A 10,825-nucleotide genomic window follows, 5' to 3' on the forward strand; every position below is an offset into this window, starting at 1 on the left:
CTCCTGAGCCATGGACCTGTGCCATCCGGGGCAAGGAGCAGCCTGGGGCACACACACCTGGCAGGTGACGTGGGCCGGGCAGGACCAGGGCAGGGAGGAAATGCAAGAGCTGTGCGTCGCTGAAGCTATTTTTACCGACCTGTGCAAACAGAGGCGTGGGCTGGTCCGGCCAGGCCCTCCCTCCCCTGGCACCTGGCCTGGAAGTCCCTTCCCAGGGCAGGCAGTGTCCACAGGGGTGGGAGCCAGAGAGGAGGGATGAGAGGGAAAGGGCAGGTGTGAGAACCGCACTCCCAGGGGCCCGGAGGTTCCTGGCCTCGAGGCCCTGGCTCCTGGCCTCGGGGGGCCGGTGCTGCAGAGCAGAGACTCGGCCAGTGCCTGCTGGGAGCCAACCGCACCCTGTCGCTCCTGTGCCACAGCGTGGATGGGTTGGAGTCAGGGCCAGGTCATCCTGGGGTCGTGGGTTGTTCTGAGATGGGCTAGGTCATCCTGGGGTTGTGGGTCATTCTGGGTCAGGGCCAGGTCATCCTAGGGTCATGGGTCGCTCTAGGCTGAGGCCCATGATCAGGGTTGGGATCAGGCTGGGATCTGGAGTCAGCCTAGGGTCGTAAGTAACTCAAGGTGGAGGCCAGGCCCAGGGTAAGGCTTGGCCAAGCCCTGGAGTCAGAGGTGGGTTGAAGCAGAAGAGGCCCTGGCCCAATGCTTTCTCTGGCTTCTGCGACCTTCACTGATGCCTGCTCGGGGCCTGCCATGCCCAGCAGAGGCCCCAGAAGTTCTCCTAGAAGGGTGGCAAGGACTGCAGACCTGAGGCTTGACAAAGCCTCTCACGAGATAAAACCCATGCGGGAAGCTGGAAAAGATTCCTGGAACAGCCCTGCCAGGGCTCAGAGGCCTAAAAGCAGAGCCCAGGCGGGAGGAAGTGGGGCAAAGTCTTCAGGCCCCACGGGGAAGAAGAACCTCCAAGCCAGGGAGGAAGGGCCAGAGGGTCCCCCAGAGCCCGGGGAGAGGGCCACATTAGAAACCTGGGGACTAGCCAGGTGTGGGGGTGCACACCTATAATCCCAGTACTTGGGAGGCTGAGACAGGAGGATCGCAGGTTCATGGCCGGCCTCAGCACCTTAGTGAGGCCCTCTGCAACTTAGTGAGACCCTGTTTCCAAATAAAAAATAGGGCTGAAGGTGAAGCTTAGGGGTAGAATGCCCCTGGGTTAAGTCTTTAGTACTACACATGCCCCCTCCCCCAAGAAAGAAAAAGAAAAAAGAAACATGGGGAAGGGGAGTCCAGGGTCAGTCCTGGGTTTTAGGAAGATCCATCTGTTCACTTAATACAATGAAAAAGGGGCCTACTGTGTGCTGGGTGCTGCTCCAGAGACCTGAGGCATATCAGGAAAGAGCAGGACCCCTGCGCTGTGGGGTCTGTGTTCTAGTGGGGAGATAACGCAGTAAAGGAATTCACAGGTAATTAAGCAGGTGCCTCAGACGCTGATAGGGATCTGAAACCAAATTAGCGTGGACATGCCTGTAATCCCAGGACTTGGGAGGCTCAGACAGGAGAACGGTAGGTTGGAGGACAGCCTCAGCAAGTAGAGAGACTCTCATCGACTTAAGGAGACTCTGTTTCCAAACAAGAAATGAAATGGGGATGAGGGTTTTGCTTCGAAGGTAGAATGCCTCTGGACTCAATCTCTAGTACCAAAAAAAAAAAAAAAGAAGAAGAATAAGAGAGACAGAGAGAGAGAAGAGAAAATGAAAGAAAGAAAGAAAGAAAGAAAGAAAGAAAGAAAGAAAGAAAGAAAATGAAAGAAGGGAAAGAAAGAAGAGAAGAGAAGAGAAAAGAAGAGAAGAGAAGAGAAGAGAAGAGAAGGGAAGAGAAGGGAAGAGAAGAGTAGGGTGGTGATGGGGCTTGGGAATTGCTGGGAGGGATTGATTTTCACTCCTAAGTGGGGCGGGGTCTGGGCTCCAGCAGAAAAGGAGGGCGCTATGGGGAGACCTAAGAAAAGAGTGTTTCAGCCGGGCGTGGTGGCGCACGCTTGTCATCCCAGCATTCGGGAGGCTGAGACAGGAGGGTCGTAGTTTGCGGACAGCCTCAGCTACTTAGTGAAGCCTTCTGCAACTCAGTGAGACCCTGATTCAAAATAAAGAATAAAAAACAGGGCTGGGGGTGCAGCTCGGAGGTAGAATGCCCCTGGGCTCCATCCCCAGTACCGCACACACACACAAAAAGAATAGCAGGAGGCCCGTGTCGCTGGACAGGGACCAGGGGATGATCCAGAAAGAGGAGTGTCAGAGGAGTCACTCAGAACAGGGGAGCACTTTGAACTACGGAGCGACAGGGTCCCACTGATGTTTTAAAATAACCAGGCTGGGAGAAATAGGTTAAATAACCACAGGGAGGCAATCGGCAAACTCCAATCGTAGGCTTCGAGGACACGGGACCATCGACCCAGTTTCTTCAAAAGAGAACTTTGCAAGGTGAAGAGAGGCCTGGGCAGAGATGGAACGTCTCTACAGGACAGGTTGGTGTGTGGCTCTTACTCAAACACACTGGTTAAAAAGAGAGAGAAAGGAAGAAAATGTGAGTGTGTGGCTCTTATTTAAAGAAACTGTTTAAAAAAAAAAAAAACACTGTAAGGTAAGGAAAGAAAACTAGGAAGTAGCTGGACGTTTAACAGGACCAGGACCCTCGGGGCCCTGTAGGTGTGGACGGCACTGTGTGACCGTATGGTGGTAACATTTTTAAAGAGTCTGTCTTTGCATGGACTCCCAAAGTCGGCGGTATCAGTGGTGGAGGCTGGAGCTATGCAGGAGTGACAGTGGCCTCGGGTGCCACTGGGGGAGACGGGTAAAAATGAGGGGCGACGGTGCACCTGGTGTGGGCACTGGCTTGGTTTGGTTTTTTTCCCTAAAAAGGGAGTGAGTAGGCCAGTAAGGTTGAAAGTCTCTACTTAGCTAGACACACTGAAATAGGGAAAGAAAATGGTAACTCCATGATTTGACTCAAAATGATCGCGGTTAAGGACAAGGACGGGACACAGAGGAGTGAGAGTAGGGAGCTCCCGGGAACCTTGTGACGCTCTTCTCATGAACCACAGAACTCTAACAGTCAACCAGGAGCAGGTGTCAGGGAGAAGCCGGTCCTCAGGAGGCTACAGCAGTGGGCAGTGGGCGGATGCAGCCAGCACAGCCAGGAGGGGGGTGGGAGGCAGGCGTGGGAAGAGAAGGGACCTCTCCCTCCCCCGCTGTGCTCAGCTCCCCGCTAGCTCTTCCCTTCCCTCCCACCCACTTTCCTTCCTCCTCCTCCAATCTCAGCCCCTCATCCCTCCTCCCCATTCCCCCTTCTCCTTCTCTCCCCCTCCCTCCTGTGCTCCCTCCTGCCCCATCTCTCCTGCCCCCCTTCCTCCCCCTCCTGCCCCCCTCCTCCCCCTCCTGCCCCCCCTCCCCTCCTGCCCTCCCTCCTCCTTATTCCTCCTTCTCCTTCTCTCCCCTTCCCTCCTCCCTTTCCTCCTCCTCCCCTCCCTCCTGCCCCATCCCTCCTTCCTCATCGCTCTTCCTCCTGCCTCTCTTCATGTTCACAAGCGCCCCTGGCCTGGTTCCCGATCCCGTGACCATGGTCCCACTCAGCTAGTTCTCTTCCACATCTGGGTTTCCAGGCAACCCCAGTTTGATTCTGCTGGGGTCCGTCCCACCACCCCAGCCAAGGGCTTCCCCCTCCAAGTTTCCTCCAAAGGAGGAAAGAGGATGTTGCCTGTGTACCCCCGTGCCTCGGGGCAGGCGCCACATGGCTGAGGGCAGTTCCGGCCCCACTTGGAGAAGGTGGGCACCACGTGCAGGGCTGGCGGGGTCCAATGTCACAATGAAACCAAGAGATGGTCCTCCCTGTTCTCCCTGGAAACGATTCCTCTCTTGGGCAGATGATCTCTCACCGAGGAGAAAAGCAGAAGCAGCCTCAAGATACTTCCCGTCCCGGGGTTCGTTTTCAAGTGCCAAGCCTGGGAACCAGGGACAAGGAGGGGGGCTCCTCCTTGAGCCCCAGATTGCAGCACCAACCCGGCCACCTGTTCCCCACCTCAGGAAGGGAGCTGCAGGGTACTCCGGAGGCTGGACCCTGGGCATGCGGCCTGCAGCCCCGCCAAGACTCTCAGGCCCTGGAGTCTTCTTCCTTTGGGTTTAATTTGTTGTTTCTCTTCTAGTATTTTATTTGTAACCCTATTTTCCTAATATTTCATTCTTTTGTGCTTGAAATGCATGTAATTAAGACTGCAATTTTTCTCTAATTATACCATGCCCATATCATTTGGGTCTTAATATTCATTGTTATTTATTTCTAACTAATTTATCACTTCAAATTTTATTCCTTTAATAAAGAGCTGCTTAGAAGGGCAATTTTTGGTTTTTTTTAGATAATTGTATGTGTGTATAAAATGTGTCCAAACCTATAAGAGAAAAGAGTGTGAAACTCAAGCCTGCTATCAATCACGTAGTCCTATTATACCATAACATCATGCCGTATTTGTAGTTGAGATTTTTTTAAATATTCAGTATAATTTGGATCCCACTGTGTATGCCTCCTGAGGCTGGCAGATTTCTAAGACAGCACCCCAAATTCCTACCCCCTGGTGTGCACACCCTGAGTAGCCCCTCGAGCCTGGTTGAGCCTAACTTGAGGAGGTAAGCTTTCTTTAAAGAGGCTCTGGGGCTTGGAGACAGAAGATGTCACAGAAGTTCACAGCTACAACAGATGCTCTCTTGCTGGCCTGCCACATCTGTGGCACACACATCTGTGGAGAGGGTCAGGGGACCAGCCCCGGGGTGAGCCTCAGGGAACTGAGAGTGACCCCAGCCTATGGCCATCAAAAAATGAGGTCCTAGACCAGCGAGGTGGTGATGCACCTCGTAATCCCAGTACTTGGGAGGCTGAAACAGAAGGATCATAGATTCAAGGCCAGCATGTGGTAACTTAGTGAGGCCCTGCTCCAACATAAAAAATAAGCCGGAGCCGGGCATGGTGGCGCACACTTGTAATCCCAGCATTCGGGAGGCTGAGACAGGAGGATTGTGGTCCATGGACAGCCTCAGCTACTTAGCAAGGCCCTTTGCAACTCAGCGAGACCCTGTTTCAAAATAAAGAAGAAAAAAATAGGGCTGGGAGTGTTGCTTGGAAGTAGAATGCCCTTGAATTCCATCCCCAGTACTGCAAAATAAATAAATAAATAAATAAATAAATAAATAAATAAATAAATAAATAAGCAAGCCAGCCAGGTGTGGTGCACCTCTAATCCCAGTACTTGAGACCTGAGACGGGAGAATTGCAGGTTTGAAGCCAACCTCAGCAACTTAGTAAGGCTGTCAGCAATTTAGCGAGACCCTGTTTCCAAGTAAAAAAATAAAATAGGGCAGGAGGTATAGCTCAGAAGTAGAATGCCCCTCGGTTTAATCCTTAGCACCACAAAAAATACATACATACATACATGCATACATATATTTAAGATAAAAAGGACTGAGAGGGTAGCTCAGGTGTAGACGCCTTGGGTTGACTCGCCGGTTTTGCGCGCACACACACACACACACACACACACACACACACTAATCTCTGGTGGCGTTCATTATGTTATATAAATTCAATATCGCTATCTCTCTCTTCTAGAATCTTCTTCCAAGGTCAGCAACACCACTTCACAGGAAGGTGGGGCCTCGAGTAGGGAGGCAAGTGTGAGACTTTGAGGTCCCCTGGGCTGGAAAGCACCCCGAGAGAGCCCACAGCCCCAAAACCAGCTCTGAGCAAACCCAGTGCTGATGGTACTGTTTTTTTTTTTGGTTTGGTTTGGTTTTTGGTTTTTGTTTTTGCAGGTCTGGGGATGGAACCCAGGGGCATCTGACCTCCGAGCTACACCCCCTGCCCTGTTTTTTATTCTTTATCTTGAAACTGGGTCTCACTGAGTTGCAGAGGGCCACACTAAGTAGCTGAGGCTGTCCACAAACCGCGATCCTCCGGTCTCAGCCTCCCAAATGCTGGGATCACAAGCGTGCCCACCACGCCCGGCTATCGTTACTGGTTTTCTGGAAGCCATCTCTGGACTCTTTCCCTCTTGGTCCCCAGCTACCCAGAACCTGGCCCGAGCTCTACCCACTCCTGGTACACACTGGGGAAGCCCTGCTCTCAGACCCCCAGCTGGAGCAGGTGTCTATACAGACCCACACACAGTGTCATATACTCTTATCCCTCTCTCTCTCTCTCTCTCTCTCTCTCTCTCTCTCCCTCCCTCCCTCCCTCCCTCTCTCTCTCTGTTCTCTTCTCTCCTCTCTCCTCTTCTCTCTTCTCTTCTCTCCTCTCTCCTTTCTCTCTCTCCTTCTCTCTCTCCACTCTCTCCTCCTTTCTCTCCTCCTCTCTCTCCTTCTTTTCCTCTCTCTCTCCCTCTCCCTCTGCAGTGAGCACTGCACCAGAGACTGGCTTCCACTGAAGGCATCATAGGAAGACATGGCCCCTCCTCTGCAGCTCCCAAGCCTTGACACCCAGCCCTGGGGTGAGAAGAGGAGTCCCAGTCATTCCCTCTGTGCTCACACTGGGAGTTCCCAAGAGGTCTCATCCTCTGGCTCCTGGAGCAGGGCAGAAGCTCCCTGCCCTTCCATGTCCCGTGCCTCGGTTTCCCCTTTGTGGTAGACATCACCGTGCATCTCTTGGGTCTCCCTCTGGAAAGGACTTGCCTTTCATCTGTGAGGAGTGCATGCGTGAGCTGCCAGCCTCCAGCTGTACCGCCTGCAGGTGCCACCACAGCATCTGAGCCCTGGCAGCCCCAGCCAGTGACGCCGCACAGAGCGTGACTAAGACTCACTGTCGGGTTGGCAGAGACCTGCAGGTCTGCAGCACAGCTCGAGGGTCTCGCCACCAATCCTGCTTTCTCCTCTCCTGTCTGCACGAGGTCGCCCTGCCATCCAGCAAACCCCAGCACGTCTAACCACAACTCCGCGTCCGCTCACTGGGTGGCCAGAGCAGACACCCTGCTGTTGGCATGTCCTCCCCCCCCCCCCCCAGAGCTTTAAGCTCCAGCCTTCAGGGCTGAAGGCACACAGGTCCAGGACCGGTCCCGGGGCTCTGTTTCCACATCATGAGTGGGGGCAGCTCTTCCCCATCACCCGCACTTTGTGAGCTTTGCTTCCTTCCTTGGTGTGGCTGCAGCACTCCCAAAAGATCCCCCAGCCCACCCAAGAGACCTGGCCCTGGAGTAGCTGCCCCGCCTCCGTCACAGCCACATGCTTCCCTTACAGGGCCAGACCAGGGCGGGTGCAACACCTGAGGGATGAATGGGTGTGTGGATGATGCTTATTTTATTACAAAAAGGAATGCTTCTTCTTCTCCTCCTCTTCTTCCTCCTCATCCTTCTTCTTCTCCCCCTCCTCCTTTCCCTCCTCCTTCCTATCTTCCTCCTCCTCTCCCTCCTCCTCCTCTTCCTCTTCCTCCTCCTCTTCCCCGTCTCCTCCTCCTCCTCCTCCAGACATTGAACCCAGGGGTTTTCTACCACTGAGATACCCCTCCAGCCCTTTTTTATTTTGAGACAGGGTCTGGCTAATTTGCCACTACCCATCTCGAACTTAACAGTCCTCCTGCCACAGCCTCTCAAGCAGCTGAGATCACACGCGGGCCCAGTGCATCTAGCTGCTTCTTATTTGCATGCCTGCCTGGGCCTCTGCTTCCCTCTGGCAAGCCACAGCTTGGGGTTCAGATGCACCTCCACATGGGAAGAACTGGCTCCAAAAGAAGGGACAAAGCCGGGCGTGGTGGCGCACGCTTGTCATCCCAGCATTCGGGATGCTGAGACAGGAGGATGGCGGTTTGCAGACCGCCTCAGCTACTTAGTGAGGTCCTTGGCAACTCAGTGAGCTTCTGTTTCAAAATAAAGAATAAAAAATAGGGCCGGGTGTGGTGGCACATGTTTATAATCCCAGCATTTGGGAGGCTGAGACCGGAGGATCGTGGTTCACTGACAGACTCAGCTACTTAGTGAGGCCCTCTGCAATTCAGTGAGACCCTGTTTCAAAATTAAAAAAAAAATTTAAAAAATAGGACTGGGGTTGTAGCTCGGAGGTAGAATGCCCCTGGGTTCCATCCCCAGTACTGCAAAAAGAAGGAGGGGGGGAGGAGAAGCCAGGGGAGGTGGTGAGCACCTCATATCCCTGGAGCTGTCCAGCTCTGTGGATAGAGATCTAAAGTTTGTTAGTCTCTTCAACTCTCACCTGCATCAGGACGGGCAGCACCGTGGGTGGCTGTGGGGAGAGTCCCGGAGCAGAGCCCCCAGGCCAGGTGGGCTCCTCCGCTGGCCAGCCACTCTATGGTCCCCACCCCCGCTCCCCAAAGAACCTCAGGTCATGGAGCTCCTGGCCTGGCTGCTGGAGGAGGCTGAAGGACTGGGGGAGGCACGCAGGAGGCAGGCGGGGAGCCCCTCGTGAGTAACTGCAGACTCTCCTCTGCTGCTGTTAGAGGGGCAGGAGACCCAAGAGCAGGAGGTGGCTGTGGCCTCCTCCCCAGCCTGGGCTGAAGCAGAGGGCTTCGGCTTCAGGGAACAGAGACTCCAGGTAACGAATTCTGTCCACCTCGCCCCTGCTCCCACGTCCTCCCCCTCCAGGAAGCCTTCCCAAATCACCCGAGTGGGCCAAGGGCTGGCCTCCTCATCAGATCCCACAGGACACCCCAGACTGAGCCCGCCTGACACGCCCCACCCCATCTCAGAACCAGGATGAGACGTCTGGGAGTCATGAGTAGGAAACCGGGGTGGGGCGGGGTCGCCCTGGCTGAGTTTTGTTTAGGTTTTGGTTTATCTCCGGCTCTCAGTGCTGAACTGTTCTGTGCCCTTCGCTAGACAGAAGGAAGGAAGGAAGGGCGCATCTCCCAGGGGGACAATTCTAAAAGAACAAAGGAATGATTTTCATCAGAAGCACCTGCAGGAAGACGCATCCCCTTCCTGGGACTCAGGGCGTCAGGAGGCCTGTGTGTTTCCCTCCAGCTCCAGCCTGGCCGGCCTTCCACTAAGGAGGGCACGGGTGGACAGGGCAGCCCCTCCCCGGGGGGCACTGCTGGCCTGGAGGCTCCCTCTCTCTCTCCCCTCCCTGCTCACCAGCCGCCCCGCCAGGGCCCCGGGGAAGGCAGAGGCCAGCTCTCTGCTGCTCCCCATTCCTGGCTCCCAAGGCTCCCAGGTCCCTGTTCTCAGAGCGGGAGGCTCCGCTGGGCAGACAAGCTTCACCAGGGGCTCGGCATTCTGCACCGAGGGTCCTGAGATCAGAAGCCCCTGAATCTGCTGTCCCGTCCAGGGCTCCACCACGCGGCAGAGGTGACTCCCTAGATTGAGGACATGATCCCCCCCTTGCTCGGCAGCTGAGGCTCGAGAGGGCACCCAGGGTGACAGGGAGCGGCAAGAACCCCTGAATCCTGGCCCCAGGAGGACTGAGCAGAGAATGCCAGCAGTCATCAGACCTGCCCTCCAGGAGGGGCGGCTTCACACCCAGAAAGATGGGGCCTTGGGGCCCGCATCAGGGAAGGACTGGCTTCCAGGCTGTCGAGGGCACAGACCCGGAGGGAGGCCAGCATTTCCCCCGGCCCTCCTCTGGCAAGGGGGCGCCTCGGGTTTAGCCACGTCTGTGCCCCAAGTGCTAGCACGGGTATGGTGCAGAGCCCACCATTAGTAGATGGGGGAGAAGAGGGCCTAGGTGGGGCGGAGGCCCACGGCGGAATGGTAGAGAGGAGGAAGGCAGTGGCGTCACGGGGAGACACGGATGCAGGGGGCTGGGTGCTCCTCCCTTCCCGCTTCTCCCGACTCCCCTGAGGCCCGCCCCGCCCCCACCCCAGCAGGGAGCAGCCCGAGCTACCCGCGCTGCAGGCCGGAGCTCCCCGAGGCCCGGGGAACTCCGCTCGCGGACCCCGCTGGGCAAAGCCTCTCCTTCCACCCCTCGACCCAACCCCACCCGCCAGCAGGGGCGCCCCAGCTTCTGCGGCGCCAGCTTGCTTACTGCGCGGGAGGACGCGCTCGCCAGGCTCAGAGCTGGAGAATCCGCGTCCTGTCCTAGCGGCGAATAAACCGAGCTCCATGTACAGGCGGTGGGGGAGGCTAGCGGAAGTCGTCCCGGGACTGGTCCGCCTGGCCGCAGGCGGGAGCCGGGGTCCTGGGCCATCTCCGGGCCTCAGTCTCCCCTGCTGTAAAAGAAAGAGGGAAGGCGGGAGGAGGACGAGGTCCCCCGCTTGCTCGGGTCCGCCGCGGCGCCCGGCCCGCGAGCGGGGCTCTGGCTTCCCCTTCCCCGCGCGAGGGCGCTGGAACCCCGGCCCAGCCCGCCTCGCAGGTGCCCGGCCCGGCCGGCGGATCGCCCTGGAGCGGCTTAGGCCCGGGTGTGGAAAGGGCCAGGGCGCTCTCCAGGGCGCCCCCTGACCCGAGCTGCACCCGGGAACCTGGGGTGGGGCCGCCCTCTGCCCGCCGCCCCCTTCGCCCAGCCTCTCTGGCGCGTGATGACCTGGGGGCCCTGGACACAGTCACACCACGCGCCCGGGTCGCTGTCTTGCAATCCGGGCCGGGAGGCTGCCGGGGAGGCTTCCCGGAGGCGGCGGCTCCGGGCGGGCGTGCAGAGCCCGGGCGCGGGGCGGCGGGGGCGCGCGGAGGCGGGAGCCCGCAGCGCCGCGCTGGGGAGCGTGGTGAGCCCCGCGGGGAAGGTGGGGCGCGCCGGCGTCCGGACACGCCGGGGGGAGCCCCCAGGCCCGAGGCGTCCGCGTGCTCACGACCCACGACGGCCGCGTGGGATCGCGCCGGGGGCTCGGGGCGCCGGCCCCGCCCCCTACCTGCGCGGCGGCCCCG

Source organism: Muscardinus avellanarius, assembly GCF_963383645.1.
Source record: "Muscardinus avellanarius genome assembly, chromosome: 18".
NCBI lineage: Eukaryota > Metazoa > Chordata > Mammalia > Rodentia > Gliridae > Muscardinus > Muscardinus avellanarius.